Source organism: Plectropomus leopardus, chromosome 7 (genome assembly GCF_026936395.1).
Source record: "Plectropomus leopardus strain MGB_pleo_1.0 chromosome 7, ASM2693639v1, whole genome shotgun sequence".
Lineage (NCBI taxonomy): Eukaryota > Metazoa > Chordata > Actinopteri > Perciformes > Serranidae > Plectropomus > Plectropomus leopardus.
In genome coordinates, this window is record NC_142182.1 from 21,752,002 (window position 1) to 21,769,194 (window position 17,193).

The window sequence follows — 17,193 nt, forward strand, 5'->3', positions numbered from 1 at the left end:
TTCACATCCTTTTTACAAGTATTTAAACCTTCGAACCATGAGCAAATTGATGGCATTTCTTTCAAAAACATGGTAAAACACAATGAGCAACCTAAAAATGTCTCACAAATTGCAAGTAATAAGTAGTTTCAGAAGGACAAAAAGAAAGACTGGTAAAACAGTGTTTTGGCTGGACCATGTACAGTGGTTCACAACTGTTTTTCTTAAGGGATTTCTTTACTATCATTGAGTAAACTGATGGCTTATTTTAGGGATATTTCATATGATAAACTGTACAATTAACCCAAAAGCCTGACTGCACAAAGTTTGTGTTACATTAGCAATCATGACACATTTTGCGCTGATTATTTCCTGTGAATATTGCTTCAGAGGTGAGTTTTCCTGATATTTGTTGAAACCTTTTATAGGATTCTATAAACCTACAATCATACATTCTTTAAAGGCTTCTTTTTTAAGAAATTCCTTTTTCTTGGCCATCTTTTCTATGACAGGACAAGACTGTTTAGCAGAGTGAAGGCTCTGTGAGTACAGCTTGTGTTGCAAGATAAAAAAAAAGTACATCTTGAACATCTAATCTAATCTAAACTTTTTTTTAAAAAAAAAAAATACAGTTACATTTAGTTAGTTCATGGAAATTAATGAGATGCTGAGATAGGCCTACAGTTTATTTATTATTTTTTTTAACACTCCTTAAAATCAAGAAGGCCTCACGACCCCCTGGGAAGCTTTGGCGACCCATAGTGAGACCGGGACCGCCATGTTGGGAACCAAAGGTGTATGAAACATGTTGTTGAATATATTTACCTATTTAATGGGGGAGGCACCTCCATAGGCCATTTTTGGCTTCTAACCTCTCATGCACAGTGTTTAAATTTTCTTTTCTGTATATTCTATATGTGTATGTGCAAAAAAGCTAAACTAAACTTAATTATACTTAACATATTTGAAATTATGGTTTAAAATTATTAGATTTTTATGCAATTTTTCCAAGTCATTTTATGTTCTTTTATTGTTTGCTTTTTTCATGTTTTGTTTGCTTTTGTTTTTTTAGTGTGTGTGTGTGTGTGTATGTATGTGTGGGAGGGGTTCTTTTTTTATTTATTTATTTACTAATTTAATGGTTATTGTCTCTGTTTTTGAAAGAAATCAAGCCAGGTTTCAAAGGGTTAATAGTAGATTGCATTGCAGTCGCAGCCTTCGCACCAGGATGTCAGGTGTCCCCGCAAATTTTTGTTTCAATGTTTAATCTGGCAGATAATTGCATCCATTATTAGAAATGATGCAGAACGTCTGCCGGCGATCTGGTCGTGACTGTTTCCATGAATCCTCATCAAAATTGCATATTTCCAATATCAGTGGCACAGCGATGTGGTGAGAAGAATCTCTCATCGCAGCTTGTCACATTCATCTTGCCGAGATCTGAGTTAATATTAGTGATTGGTCCCCAAGTCACGTTCAGCCCCATCTTTTCATTCCGGCATCTGGATTTAATTGGTGCTACGCTGTAAAGCCACAGCTGCTCTGCCTGTTAGGACAATAAATTACCCCAATTAGGAGTTGCACAAAAGAGGCTGTCTGACACCACAGCCCGCTGCCATGCCTGGAGATTGGAATGCAATGGAATGAGGCTTCGCGCTGACGTGAAGCTGTACCAAAGCACTTGCCCCATCATCTTTCTGATCAAAACACAGTTCCAGTCCAGCGGATATATAGAGCAGGAGGAGATTGCTTTGCATGGCCTGCACCTTGCTATAGTCTCAGTCACAGGGAGCTCTTGGTGTGCAAATGAAATAGAAAAAGTGTCACAGTGTTTGAAATCAATAGAAGGTATGGTGGAAGGTGTGTAATTACTGGGCGGATGATTAATTGGTGTTTGGATGATGAGCTGTGGATACATCCAGGTTTTCTGGCAGCTGCCTGCCATATCGATGGCACTGGTAATGAAGGCAATAATGAGGGAAGGTTTAGGAGGATGTGGAATGGGAGGAACAATAGGAACATCTGTGCCTCTCTACAGTTAAAGTATAATTGAGACCATATTTCATTTTACTCTTTGAAAGCTAGCCCTACTATACTCACTCTCTGAAAGATGAGACATATTTATTTGCACACATTCAGCAGCTTAGGCATCTCAGGTGGTCTACCTTCTGAGAAGAATGTAGGGTAGCCGTCGTTGCGATGACGGCCTCCATCTCGATAAGCACTCCTTCCACGTCTCAGCCCAGACCACGCCATCCCTTTGTCTCACCACTTGCTGTGAACACGCCATTAAGCCAGCCAGAGTTTGACAAGAAAAATGAAGTGTGCTATTTCCTGTGGCCTCGAGTGTCTTCCTGAATAATGAGCGCATTGCCTGGACCCCCCTTGTCCCTCCCACTCACTGCCATTGGTTTGACTCTCCCCCTCCAAGTTCCAGTCTGCTGAGAGAGTGAAGGGGTCTTTAGGTTGGTGCTTGTCTCTGAAAAAAGCGGTCATGCAAGACCTGTCAAACTAAATCTGGAAAACCCAGAAAAAGAAAGAGGCTTAGATGAATGAAGTGGATTTTATTGATGAAATCCTCATCCCATGTCATGGTATTAGAGAAGCAGAATAGGCCATACTGTATCTGAGGAAAAATCCATTATGATAGAACATTATGAGATGGTGCAAACAGCTGCATTTGCCAAATTAACTGGCACTGTTTCCCATATCTCATACATTTCCGTGCTTTTTTAAACACGTCAAATGGCTCAGCGGCACCACTGGATCATAGCAAAAAATGCTGCCTCGCGCAGCACACCGCTGAGAAGAAAAGGAAGCTCCAATGCTATATCCTGGCCCAGCCTTATTTCTCCCAATTACCAGCGTGTGAGAAAACAGTCTGACACGACTGACCTCCTCTCGGAGAGCTGTGGTCATGACTGGAAGGCTCTCCTTGCTTATTATAACAGAATAGTTATGGTAATGGAAGGAAAGTCTGCACCGTGGCGATAGCACTGCAGGAACGGATAGCCTATTATCCACCACTGTGTGGTGGTAGTAATGGTGAGAGAGAGGGCATCCTATCTGTTATGGTGATGATGCATTTTAAATGGGTAGTGCCTATTATATATCAGTGGATGATAATGGCAGGAGAGAGCATCCTCTGGGTTATGGTCATGATGCCAAGGAAATGGTGGAAAGGTCTCTGAGAATAGTGTGCCGCTGTGGTTTTTATGGTGATGGATTGTATGACGGCGGTGACAGGGTTTTTCTGTTTCTGTTGCAGTGGTGGAATGTAACCAAGTACATGTACTCAAGAAGTGTACAAATTTTAGGTACTTGTACTTTACTTGAGTATTTTCTCTTCATGTCACTTTATTCTTTTACTACACTACATTTCATTGTACTTTTTACTTCACTACATTTATCTGACTGTATAAAATATGATTTGATATGACATAAATTACAGTTTATATATGTACAGCAAGTCTTTTTCTTAAAAAAAAAAAGAAAATTTTGCTATTTATTATTATTTATTTATTATTTTCAAAATATGTTTTAGTTTTTGTGATTTTTTTTCTATTATTTTTAAATAATTTTTAAGGGTTTGTTGGGTGGGGGATATAAAGTTTGAGTTTTGTTTTTTTGTTTTTTGGTTTTTTACACTAATTGTTTTTTGTTTGTTTGTTTTACATGTAATACTTTAAGTCCTTTTTCCTGACTGTACTTACTTACTTTTACTTACTTTTAAAATTTCAATGCAGCACTCAATCTTGTAATAGAGTATTTTTACAATGTGGAATGAGTACTTTTACTAAAATAAAGAATCTGAATACCTCTTCCACCACTGCTCTGTTGTAATAATGGGCCAGCCCATGTGTTCAAAGAGCGTGAATATCCAGGGAAGGCAACGTGTGAGTGTGGCTGCATTCATGTGCGTATGACAAACAAGAGCCACGCAGTAGAAAAAAGAGAGCCTTAGTTAGCTGTCTGCTTGGCGCTTCGCCGCCCCTGTGATGCATGTTTATGGCCCATCATCTCTAGCCAATTACCCTGCCTCAGTGTGGGAGCGCCGCGCCTTCCCATCACAGCCGTCAGTGTCTGAGTATGGAGAGAGACGGCGACAGTTAACGTTCCTGGACATCCCTGGCGAAGCGCTGTTTTCCTAGGGGGCTCTGGAGATTCATCTTCAAAAGTAAGCCACGGGGTAGCAAAGTCTGCCGAGTCCACAGCTGCTCTGGGAATTGGAGTCTTGTTGACTGTGTTTGTGTGAATGTGAGTGCAGTGTGGGTGCTATAAGTTAACACAGTATGTGTACAAACTTTGCAAAGCTCCGTTTCCCACACACTCTTGTGATTGCATCTATATGAGCTGCGTGGATCACTCACAGTTCGATACACTGATGCATGCAAATGATATGTGATCATCACGTTACACTGAAGAGCCTCGAAGCTGGGGATTAACCTTGGCATGTGCCTTCTCTTTGTTTCCCAGATACAGCTGAGGCAGACGTGTTCATGTATCCCGTTCAGGTCAACCTGCAGACTTTCTCCCACAAACACATCTGACTTTTAAAAGGTAATCTTTCTCTTACTCTTTTTGCTTTAGAAAAAAAATGTGTTTTGTGCTAAATTATACTTTTGTGCCTCTTTCACAGTAGTGGCTCAGATTGCTTTTCCATAAAACGTCCTCCTGCAGAGGAGTGACATTAGAAAAGGTAAACCAAATCAAAGTCGCAGCGTAGCAGCCATGAAGCCTAATTTAGTTTTACTGGGAGTCGTTTTTAACCCTGTTGACACTGACAAGGAGTACGACTTTATCTCAGGCAATCCTTAAACTTCACATTTGGATGATTCCTCTGTGAAACTGAGAATGCAGAGTGGCAAGACAAGGGTTTATATTTTTATTTTTTTTTCTTTCTGGCTCCATATTCACACACTGTGACAGATTGAAACTGCAAAGCTGTGTTTGTGTTGGCTAGATGAAGGAACGTTCCTGCCCAGAGGGTTTATCAGGGAGAGAAAATATTGACCGCCAACAGTTGCACTTTGGTGGTGTTATTGCTTTTCACACTTGTGCAATACAGACAGCAGTCGCCAAGCACAACAATTGTAAACCCGCAGCCATATTGACAGCCGCATTGCTCTTCTGTGCAGGGCAGCATATCCAGCTTATGGTGTTTACTTTTTAGCTTATTGCACCAAAGTGCTTTTTGAAGACAAATAATACAAAAATGCTGGAACAAGGTGACACTGAAAGAAAATACTTAACTCTAGGTGAGATGCGAAACCAAGAGGGGCCTCTAAATTTCCTTCTAAATTAAGACTACAAAACACACCAACAAAACAGCAGCAGAATGTGTGTGTGTGGGGGGTGTGTGTGTGTGCGTCTGACTTCAATATGCTGTAGCGTTCACTTGCTCAGCCAGCCTCTCTGATTATTGGTTTAGCTCATAGGTGAAGTCAATTCATCACCTCAGTGTTATTAAAGGTGTAGCTCTGAAATATTGGCTATCACTGCAGCTGTATGTGACCCTCTGTCATTGAAATTATAAACGCAACAATATCACACTTTAATCTTTATTATTTGGTTAAAGCATTAAATAGTTTTTGCCAGTCACCAATGAGCCAGCTAAACAGATTATTACCATATAATGAGTTGTATTGTGATGATATGATAATATTGTGTTATTGATTTACTAATATATGAATACTCAGAATTACTAAACATATATGGATTCCAAGCTAATTGTAGTTGAAAACAAAAGCCTCATTCACACTGGATTACAGACCCACTAACAACTACTAATATCTGTGTCTTGCCTTTAATGGAAAAGGAATTTTTCACACCATCTTCAATACCAAGGGTGAAAAACTGAAATCGAGGGCATTTTTTTAAATTAAATTTCTTCCTTCTAGAAGATCTCTTCTTATGGTATATGCAATTTTCACTCTCGCTTTGGCAATGTAAGCATATGTTTTCTTATTCCAAAGTTGTCAATCTACACCTTACCATGTGACTCTTTTGACTCAATCAAACCATCCGTGCCAGCTTGTGCTATTGTTGGCATCCTGACATTGGTTGCCATGTGCTTGTGTTGCCCAAACATAACCATGTTCAGCATCATCCCACAATGTGCTTTTGTTGACATCCCAATACAGAAGGATACCTAGTCCACTGCAAAGTCACAATATCTGACAACTTGGGATGAGAAAGTGTTGGTGACAATTATGCCCTTTTGAACTAAACTGAATTAAATTGAGAAGTGAAAGCAAGTGAGAGGAGCTGGAGCTATAGAGGGCACTGTAGCAGTGTTTGTGTGCGTCAACTTACTGTTAGTAAGAGGAAAAAAACAGAATCGCTTTGTATCAATAAATTCAAATTTTGACACCACTACACAGTAGTCATAGCAATTTATCCGCTTGAGCTATGGTTGTGTTGTGAGGGAAACCCTGGACAAATTGGGGGGCAAATTTGCACCTCTTTTTTGGCACAGCAGTCAAGTTAGTAGACATTAGAAAGAATCACGGAGAACAGTGAAAACTGTCATGACGGCCATCTCTTTTTTTTTTTTTAAATCTGTTACTTATTCAGTTTGTCTTTCAAACTTGGTACTGACCAGGTTGGAATAATGTTTGAGCACTGCTCAGATTGACAGAATTTGAGGCTGATGAAATGAGCAGTCATAAATCATGAAATGATAAAAAGTGGCAAAATGCAAATATGTGCATTTGGTGGAAAAAAAAGGACAAAGAGAATCAGTAATTGCATATTTTTGTTTCATTTCTCAAGACTTTTGTTTGATGTAAAGAATGACAGCGGCCCAGTATTTTAAATGAACAGGTGACAGTACTGGTCATACTACACATATTAATATCAGAAACAAATCTGTATACTACTAATATTGTGAAATTAATTTGAGCTTTATCACCCTTTATCATTTTTATATGTAGAAGTAAAGAGAAAGTTTTGTTCCTTTTGTTTCAACATTTTGAAAAGCAGTTTCTGTGTTTGACTTCTTTATATTCTCCCCAAAGTTCCATGCTGATAGAGGCATTGTCAACCGAAGTTGGCTAAACTGCTGTAGCTGTTGGCGTTTTTCTAACCTATAACATTTTTAAGTGGTGCACTCCAGTGAATGAGACGTTTGACATTCTGAAACAGCAGGGACTTGAAACAGCTTAAATCAGGGATCGAGGTGATCCTCCTCGTTCTCATCTGCTTCAGTGGCGTGCCAATGTGGGCATACATTAAAGATTCATGCAAACAGCTGTTTCTTCTACAGGACAGCATGGCTCAGAGCGAGACTGTGTGCTTAGATTTCAAATCAGGGGAGCCTCGAGGAGCTGGGTTTGACAGAATATGGCATACAGTGCATGCGACTGTATGAGGGCAGGAAATTAACACATGCTCGTCACAAAGAAAGGCATCTAGAAACTGATAACACGTCCCTGAAACTGGGAGTGGAAGTGCAAATACTTTGTGTAGAGCAGCTGACAGTGACATCTATAAAATTTATAAGACCTTCAGTAAAACTGATCAATTAACACATTTTTTAAGGGACCCCAAAATCATAAGTGCATATTTTGCCTCTTTCTTTGTAGTGCAATGTATCAATTTAAATTGTTTAGGTGTGAGTTGCTGATTATTTTAGATATCGGCTGTAGAGATGTCTGCTTTCTCTCCAATGATCAAAGCAACAAAGAAATACATTTGATAAACTCAACAGCAATGTCGTTTCACAGAAATCATGACCCGGTTACGCAAGAAAATCCACAGACCTTGTTGCTCCTTACAGCACAAGAAAAAAACATTAATGGCATCTTCCTCTGCTGAGCTGAAACAGCTAGCTCAGTAGATCTAGCTAAGCTGGCGCCACTAGCATGATTTCTGGAGAGGGACATTGCGGTCATCTTGTCCCAACTTGTCATCACCCCTTGGTCAGTGGATCACGTGTACATATGATGCTCTACGTACTCCCTTGTGTCTGTTTTGGACTCAATTTCAGTTTACGCCTATTTCACGCATTCTGTTTTTACAGAAAATGTACAGTTTCTGCTCATTACATGCATACAGTCTTTTTTAAAATAAATTTACAGAGGTAAAACACCTATACACACCTAACACAATTATGTTAATTTCCTTGTGCAATAAAAGCATGTGGTCAGGTTTAGAAAAATCATGCTTAGGCTCAAAATTCATACAGGAAATGAACAGCGGCCTCCTGGGTGAAAATACTGGGAGGGTTACCCATCCCCCGACAGCCCTATATGGACATTCCAGCTCATTTTGTTTTGTTGTTACCGTCTGCGTTATAAACTGGCGCCACACGGCTGCGTATCATATCACTGCAAAAGGTGCCTTTTGGCTTCAGTGTCTGATGCTGAAATAACAGACCACGCAAAGGTTTTTGACGAGTAGGGAATGACAACAGTCAGTTTTGTTTGGAAAAAAACGCAAGTTATATTAAGGAGAAGGCAGACATCTCTTTTACTGATATGTCCAACACTCCAACACACCAAAAATATCTACATTGATAAATATTACTCGATATTAATATTTGCTGTGAACTTTTCCTTTAGTACACAGTGAATCTGTTCAAAGCCAGGGTAAATCTTATCAGTGGAAATGGTTGATAAGAGTAAAATTAGTAATTTCCAGACACTTTGACATTTTCCTAAATACACGACTGTTATATTGTGAAGCACTGCCATCACAGAGAGCTTGAAAGAAAGGCGTGCTTTCATCTGAGCTGACATTTGTAAGATACTTCATGATAGATGCAGCGATAATGTATGCTAGTTCCTGACAGCTGTGCAGCCACTTAATGCAGAGGCTGAGTTATATGAGTTCTGTATGAGGCATGTAGCTGCCGTCATCCTCTCTCCCTCTTGCTATCGGCCCACATGCACTCTGATTCTTGTGTTGTGTGCTCACATTTGTTCTGTCTCATTTTCACCCGTTTCCCCTGAGGTATTGTTGCAAAAGAAAACTATAATAAATATCTACATCTGTGCTGCATTGAAATGGATTAAACACACAGATACCACTGAAATCACATGGTGTGTGAGCACTATTATATTCCCCACAAGAAAAACTGTAAATGATCTTTAAGAGTGTAACATAATAGCGTTCTCTCCTCCACTGAGACGGGCCATGACCTCCTCACAGGAGCTTTACAGTGACCATTTGAATGGTAATGTGACAGGCTGATTGCCAATTTACAGCTCACACAGAGCCACTGCCCCACTAAATCAAAGGACAGCTTTGTAATGACAAACACAAACAATACGGTGAGCCCCAACCCAAACGCTATCCGCTGTTTGTCCCTCTTTAAAATTATACTCTCAATCACAGCTTCTGAAAAACAAAATGATTGAAAACAGCAGTGGCTAAAACAGAAAAAGACAGTGTTTTCACCCATCAGCACAAGATTGCACCTCTCGTAAAGCTGCCTGCCATGCTGAATAATGCAATAGTGAGCTATTCCTGCTGGATATCGCAGTAATAAGCAGATGATCCCCTTTGGAAATAACAGCTGGTTGTGTTTTTCTAATGGTGAGGCTCCATCACCGCCCGTCACTGCTCGTTCATCAGCAGCTGTTAGCCATGCATCCCATGTAATTACTCTCACTCTCTGCCATAGTGTGCAATTTTTCACCTGCACGTAGTAGTTGCATAAATGCATCATGGGGTTGGGCATGTGAAAAAAAATCAAACTGGTTTGATTTTAAGCCAAACAATGGACCAGAAGGGTTTACCAAATTTTACCAGGTGTCCCACATGATTCAGCAGTCCATCCTGAGTGGACCATAATGACACTGTGTCCCAACGCAAAGTGAGTGTCTAACTATCTCTAACTAGCTCTCTGTCCACACTGAATGCATTAATGTGAAAATGCTACATAATGTAAACAAACCACGTAGGTATCAGCTGTGTGCTCAAGATCTGACTGGAGATTAAAAAAACACTTTAAAAAGCTATCTTGCTATGTTTGTATTGTTATTTTTTAAATCAAGAAACATACTTTATATTGTCATGTCTACTGGAAATTACCTACAACATATCCAATAACAAGTAATGTTAGCCTAGCTTGTTTATGGCAATGGCCATTTACCTTAGCAGAAACTTCCAGGTTCCTGGGGATCTCCCTCCAGCCAGCTGGCACTGTGTTTTGGTTTTTGTGGTGAAAAAAAGGAGGTTTTGTATGAATAATTCTGCATTTAAAACTCATGAATCAACCGGTCCTCTTCCACAGCAGCACTTTCAAAGCGGTACAAATTGAAACATAGCGTCCAACAAAGTTTCATCTCACAACAGCAGTACTTGTAGCCAGTAAAAAAAGGTATCTTTCAAATCCAAAATATTGTCAAATTGGCACAGTTTTACTCTATTTGTCTCCTGTTATAACCCCAAAACGAACATGGCATGCACTGCTCTACCCCATCCCTCCTCTGCTCAAATCTGAGCTCTCTCAAGTTGCCAACACCGGCCACCCCTGCTTGGCAGTAAGTTACACACAACTAGTGTGAGCAGTTGCTCCATTAGTAAGTTCACGCTGTCATATTGTTTATTACGAATGCGATATGAGCTAAATTAGCTCGCTGACATAAGTTACTTATAAAATTGACCAGAACTCTATGACGGACATAATAACAAATAATAACAAATGCCACTTCAGCTGGTTTTCATAAATCAAACTGGTTTAAGCTTGTAAACCAGACTGGACCATCAAAACCAGAAATTAATTAATTATTAAATATTAACTCTAATGCATCGTAATGCAAACATTATGGTAACTGAACACAATTTCTGCTTTGCGAGGAACTCAAACTATTTCTTTTGAAGTAATTTGAGGGAGTGAGAAAGCCGCCTGAGCAGAATATCTGTTTTTCACACTTCAGAGCAATATATATGTATGTGTGTATATATATATTCTATGAGGATTTTTACAAGATGCTAGTTAATGGAAGCATTTTTCCATCACCTGAAATGACGCTACCTTGACAGATCTCTTAACTTTTTATGCATCTTTAATTGCCAACGCATTTTTACATTTTTCCCAAACTTCAGTCACAGAACAAGATTTGTCAGATTGACTTTTTGTAAAGCTTTTCATTTTCTAATTAATTTTGAACTGCAGCAGGGGGATGTCTGGCTTACAATACAATATGCTCTGTGGTTTGGCAGCTTTGTCTATGGAACTCATCACGGCAAACCAAAATTGGATCCAAATCTTAAGATTTGAAGGGAAAAAAAGAGTTTTATAAAATATTACTTGCTGTCAGTGTGATACATTAACCCTTACTGTCAGTTTTTGGGGTCAGTGACTCAGATCAACAGACTAAGGGTTTCTGTCTAGACTTATCACCCACGTTCAGCAATCACACAGTGAGAAATCCATCATAGACAAAGTAGTATAAATAGTATAGATAGAAATGCAAACTGCAGTCTCAGTCTTTTCACAAGTAAGCGACACCTGCGTAACCGCTTGGATGGTATTTGATGTAAAAGGTCAACTAGAAGAACGATGAGAAACAACTTACTGAAAGGGGAAATATCACCACCTACTGTGGTGGAATCGGACATGCTTACATCAATAAACCGATTCTCCGTCGGTGCTTAAATGCTGGAAGAGCAGTAATCTCATCAAATGGCCTAATTGAGCTATGAGCGTAGCTTATTTGTGCATGTATATGTACTCATAGTGGCAGTCAGTCTTTAATGCCAACCACAGACTGTTATTGTTGACAGCTAAATTTAGTAAAATTAACAGTTGTAACTTTGCAGCACAGCTTAAGTTAAGACTATATGTAACGTTATCTGACACATCCAGTCTTGCAGCATTGCTCTGCCACACGCAAGTTCTCCTGTTAATGTTGCGATAACTGTCTAGAAAAAGCACATTTTTCACGGAAACTCGTAAACAATGACGACTAGTCTCTCATCCACTGATTTGCACTGCGCGTTGTGGAGAAAAGGGACAATTTCACTCTGTCAGTGGGCAGGCGTTTACCTGAGACAAGCACAACAGTGTCAGTTTCATGAGGTTTTGCTCGCTTGTCGCTCTGCCTGTCCATTTGCCTCTCATTGAAAATGCTCGGGGGCTCTCTATTTAAAGACCTTTGAAATCTGAACACCACATTTTTACTTTTCCTCACTTTCTCTCAACTAGAACAGATGCCATTTTCTTAAAACATGGTTATGTAAGATCATTTTACAAAATTCATCACTTTAAGAGAACTAGAAGAAAAAAGTTTACAGCAAGTGGGTACAACAAAAAATATTCTGCATCACTAAAAAACAAAAATATAATATCTCAGAGTGTGAGAATATTAAAGGCTCCTTCAAAACTTGGAGGTACACATCAGAGATGTGTAAAGCTTCCCCCTGGATTGTTGATATGGCACTATCTTTGGCTCACACCCACATAGTATTTTTTCTGCAAGCTGGAAACCCACTCAGCATTCTACATTCCTCCCATTTTGGTGTGAGAGGAGACTTGCAGCACCAACCCCACGGGATGTCGATTTCCACCAATGCTCGTGGACTTACAGTAACATTTTGCCCCAGTGTCAGGGAATAGGAGAGGAGAAGCAGAGCGAAAGAGAGAAGACTATGAGCTTAATGTAGATCTGTCATCAGCTGGCTGCAGATCAAAAGAGCAGCATTGGCAGGCGGAGCACAGAATCCACCAGAGCCTCCTCTCTATGCCAAGCTCCAGCTTCTCTGAGGTAGATGAGCACAGAGGGGCCTGGCTCCAGGCGGGGAGAGCGTGATTCTGCTTTCTATGTGTATGTATGTGTGTGTGTTTTTGGGGGCGTAGAGGTGTGGGCACATGCACAATGTCTCAAGGCAAAGATCTGGCACTTTGAAAATGTCACCAGAATCCCAGAAACAAAAAAAAAAAAGAGAAGAGGAGAATGGACAAAGTGTGATGAACAGACGCGTATGCTCTGGGAGGTGTGGGATTTAAAGACGATGGAAGGCAGAATCGTTCTCAGAGTGGGAGATTGGGAGGAATAAAGACGATGGCACAAAGACAGAGAGATGCAGGCTTTCTTGACTGCACACCTCTGCAGCATCAGTGTGCAACTGTTAAATAAGTCCAAGGACATATCTAAATTCCAGCCTTCTGAGGTTTGTAAGTGCTTCTTTCTTTCCACTTTTGATTAAGCATGAATATATTGATACACTGTACACTTGTGCAACTGTGAACATAACAAAAAGTCTTATTTTGAAATCAGCCAAGCCAGCACAATTATGTTTTGTGTCTGCATAATCTTAATTATCATGCTGAATATTAAACATTGAAGCATTTGTTGGAGGCCATTACTCAAATACAATAAAATACTGGTGAGTGCCTTTTAAGTCTACCCATCATGGTCCCTGTCTTATGCATTAAATGCACTTTTCTTGGTTAGCCTTGTGAAACAAACATGCTGGTGATATATCTTTACATCTGTTGACACAATGGTGTGGTCATTTTTTAAGGGAACCCTTGAACTCACATTTCAACATATTTGAATGAGAATGAGTCCTGCTGGTACTCAGGAGGCTCCCCTAAATTTTTTAAGGGTTGCACTAAGTAAATGTTTTGTTCCTTAGAATCAATGTACTCCATCATATTGAATCAGTATATTTGTCTTTTTAAGGAAAAGGACAACCTGCCTTTTTGAAGAATAATACATCAAATAACATAAAACACATTAAAGCAGAATTGTTTTGGAAGTGAAAATATTCACTGCACCAGTATTATTGTATGCACATCAGATAATTAGTAACATTCAGCATACGATTCCTTTTCTCTCACACTGGCATCGTTTTTAAATAGCCTACAAAGAGTGCCCCAGAAATGAGCTCTAAAACCTGGAATTAAGTTATTATATTAACACTCTTGGTTCCATGAAGTCAATGGTTTTTTTTTAATGAGTTTCTGGTTTAATGTCTGAAATAAGGTCTGCGGATAACACAAGACTAAAAGACAGTCCCGTTTTCTTCTCCAACATAAAGTACGTCAGTAAATACCCCACTTGTGAATTTTGAAGCTTCTATGTGCACTCACTAACTAGTCGCTAAATAAGACTAAAGAATGTCTTCACGCCAAATACGGCTTCACAGCTTCGTCGCAGTGGCAAAGCTACCTCATGCGTTTCGAGTATGACTAATAAATCTACCTTGTAGTGTAGTAGTTTACTGCCTAAAGTATGTTTTTTTTTTTTTAAACTTCTGGCATTTTCATTTAGGCTTAAAAAAAATCATAAAAGCTGCTGAACAATACCTGTAAGTATCATTAACATCTGTTTGCCACAGATCTTATTTTCTGCAATAATCCAAAATCCAACTGAAAAATGCCATAGGCTTTTGCAGTGGTAAAAGGAGAAATAATAAGCCAGGTTTAGAGTTGTTCTGTTGAAAACCTGTGTATCCCTATAGAAGGATTCATATGATATCTGATGAATTTATACCCCACAGATGACATTATATACACAACATAAAGTTGCATACTTAAAGTAAAGTTGCACAGGTTCGGTTAAGGAAAGGAATTTTGTGATGACGTACCTTAAAGTAACTCAAAGTTCAGTTGGTTTCACATGGTTCATAAAACCAGTCTCCAGGAGAAAAGTCCTGTATTATTTTACCAATCTACCAGCCGAACCTGCCTCCTTTCACAGACTTTCGGTCTTTTAGCTACTTCCTTCTTCACTCCTGTCAGTACATTTGTTGCGTGATCGCAGCTTTTTAAATTGGGTGGCTTTTACTATTGTAGAATACCTGGCTCATGTTTATGGTTATGGTTATATACAAATTGTGGTGCATTACTTTTTGTAGGTAGTCTATGTACTAGCAGTGCATGACAACAGACTGTGAAAACACATATGTTGGGTTAAAAAAAATCTTTGGGCAAATACAGCAGTAGGCAGCAGATACAAACACCTCCTCTGACAACAAAGGTGTAAGGAGTACACACTCGATATGTTTATCTCTACAGCCCAATGAGTTTCTAAAGAGAGGGACACTGTGTTAAGAAATCATGGCCTGACCCTGCCAATCTTGCCCAGTCTTAGTGTAGAAGTACAAAAAAAGCAGACACAGCAAAGATGCACAGCATCTCCCTTAAAGGGTGTTTTCTTTGTGTTTTCAGGTGTGTGTGTTTGTGACTGTGTGTGTTCTTACCCGAACTCAATGTCAAACCTATTTCCAAACCACTGATTCAGCTAGTTGTGGAGATATACAGTGGTGCTGCCAATGCTAACCTTTAGAGATTACGGTGACATTAAAAGCTGCATATGGCGAGTGGAGAGACCCAACCACTGCGAGCCTCATCTGATGCAAATGTCCTCTCTCACCTCTATCAGCAAAAGTAATTATGGCAAACCACTGTGACATCTCAGGCTGCGCAGGAGAGGGGGAAGAGTCCTGCGTATAGGTCATGGAAATACACCCATCTCTCTGGGTAAGGAGGAGACAATTATCTTTTCGTGCGGTGAGGCGGCATTGAGGGAGGAGTCCTCCACCCCGTAACCCCCTCCGCTCCTCAAAGTGAAGTGTCTTTTGTACCGGCAGCCTTGAGGGACTCAGTCAAGAAATTGACACTGCTGTTAGCAGGCTCGGGGCTAAAGAGATGCATCAGTATAGCGCCGCTGTCTCGCTTGACAAGTGGGGCTTCATTAATATGTTGGGAAACATGTGTTTGGTCTAGATTTTATAATGTATTTTTCCAGTGGCTGCGCTGATATGAAAATTACATGCATGTTGACAGTGTTTCTGCTACAGTCATAGGATGATTAAGTGCCTGGGTATAACACACACATATGTTCATGAATAACTCACACATTTGTTCCATAATAGAAATAATAATGATGATAAAACTTTTTTTCAGTTTGTATGGATTCTCATTTACAACACGTAACTGAACAACATCTTCGCAGTTAGTTTTACTAGTGATAAAACGAGAAAACTAAGGAACTGCAGTGTTTCCCACAGAGTCAGAATATGTGTGGCAGCACAATGAGGGAGGCTTTGGTGTGAGCAAGCTTCTGGGTTTTTCATTGATTTTGTTTGTGTCCCTTTAATCATTCTGTGGCCAATCTCTAAATTTGGACATATTTGCAGGTGAACGCAGCAGAGGCATTATTGTCATGAGACAGCAAAATGCAGGAGACAGCAGGCAAAAGGAACTCACAAAGATCACTCTCTACTCCAAGGACACAGTAACTGAACATCACAAGAACAAATCAAGGACCCAACAAAGACTGAACTGAAAAGCAGGACTTAAATACAAGCTAGACTGATGAGGGGATGAAGTGCAGCTGGAGAAAAAGGGCTGAGGAGCGCAGGTGAGGGGAATAAGGTGATGTGGCAGGAGAACAGGCAGGGAGCTGATTGGCTGGGAGAGACTGAGGAGCAGGAAGGACTAACGGGGCTGATGCAGGGCAGCTGTGTAGCTGGGTAGATGAGAGAAAGGCAGCACAGGAACATAGAAGGGGAAAAAACACAGTGAATTGAAACCCAAGAACCGAAAAACATAATCTTCCTAACAATAAGCCCACCAAGTGAAATCAAAGACAGACTAACCAATGAAGACAACTTAAATGAGTCTTAAACGTTTTTTCCCTTGAGCCTCCCTGAGTGACTGGGGGAAAATACATTACCTTTCCTTCACCAAAAACAAACATTATAAATGGTGCGATTTTGGAGATTTTTCAAGAAAACGTGCCCTTGAGCCCACTTGCAGGCTTTAGGGCTCTGACGGTGTTTAAAATACATTAAAAATAAAAGAATTTAAACCTTTGAAACCCGAGAGAATTCGCTTGATTTCTTTCAAAGGCATGGGAAGAAAGCAATGGGCAAGGTATGAAGAAATGACCCAAACATTAGAAACAACATTAGGTTCAAGAAAATTACCTATGACGAAAGAAAGAGAAAAAGGCTATAAAAACAAACACGGAAATGAAATGGAAATTGAAAACTGATTTTCCAACATAATTTTTAATGTTTAATTATAATAGTTATACGTAAGGTTATAATTATCAAAATTTCAGTACACATTTTCCCTATCTTTTTTAAATAATTTTCTAAATCTTTCTTACCAAGTTACATTACATTTCGTACCAAGTTGCTCATTGCCTTTTTTTCATGTTTTTGAAAGAAATCATACTGAACTGCTCAGGGTTCAAACGTTTAAATACTTGTGAAAGGCATCTGAAAGTACCACAAGAAAAGGCATGT

The 17,193-nt window shown here is 39.6% G+C and overlaps 1 protein-coding gene across 3 annotated transcripts in view; it reads left to right on the plus strand.

The window, feature by feature from the left end:
• Positions 1 to 17,193, plus strand: part of LOC121950658 (alpha-1,3-mannosyl-glycoprotein 4-beta-N-acetylglucosaminyltransferase C-like) — a 130,906-nt gene that overhangs the window by 63,035 nt on the left and 50,678 nt on the right. The window contains exon 4 of one of the 3 annotated variants that reach the window (XM_088080198.1): positions 4,456 to 4,539. The exons of the other annotated variants lie outside the window; for them this stretch is intronic. The gene's annotated coding sequence lies outside the window, so the exon portion shown is untranslated. The remainder of the gene's footprint in view (positions 1 to 4,455; positions 4,540 to 17,193) is intronic. 3 annotated transcript variants of the gene reach the window in all.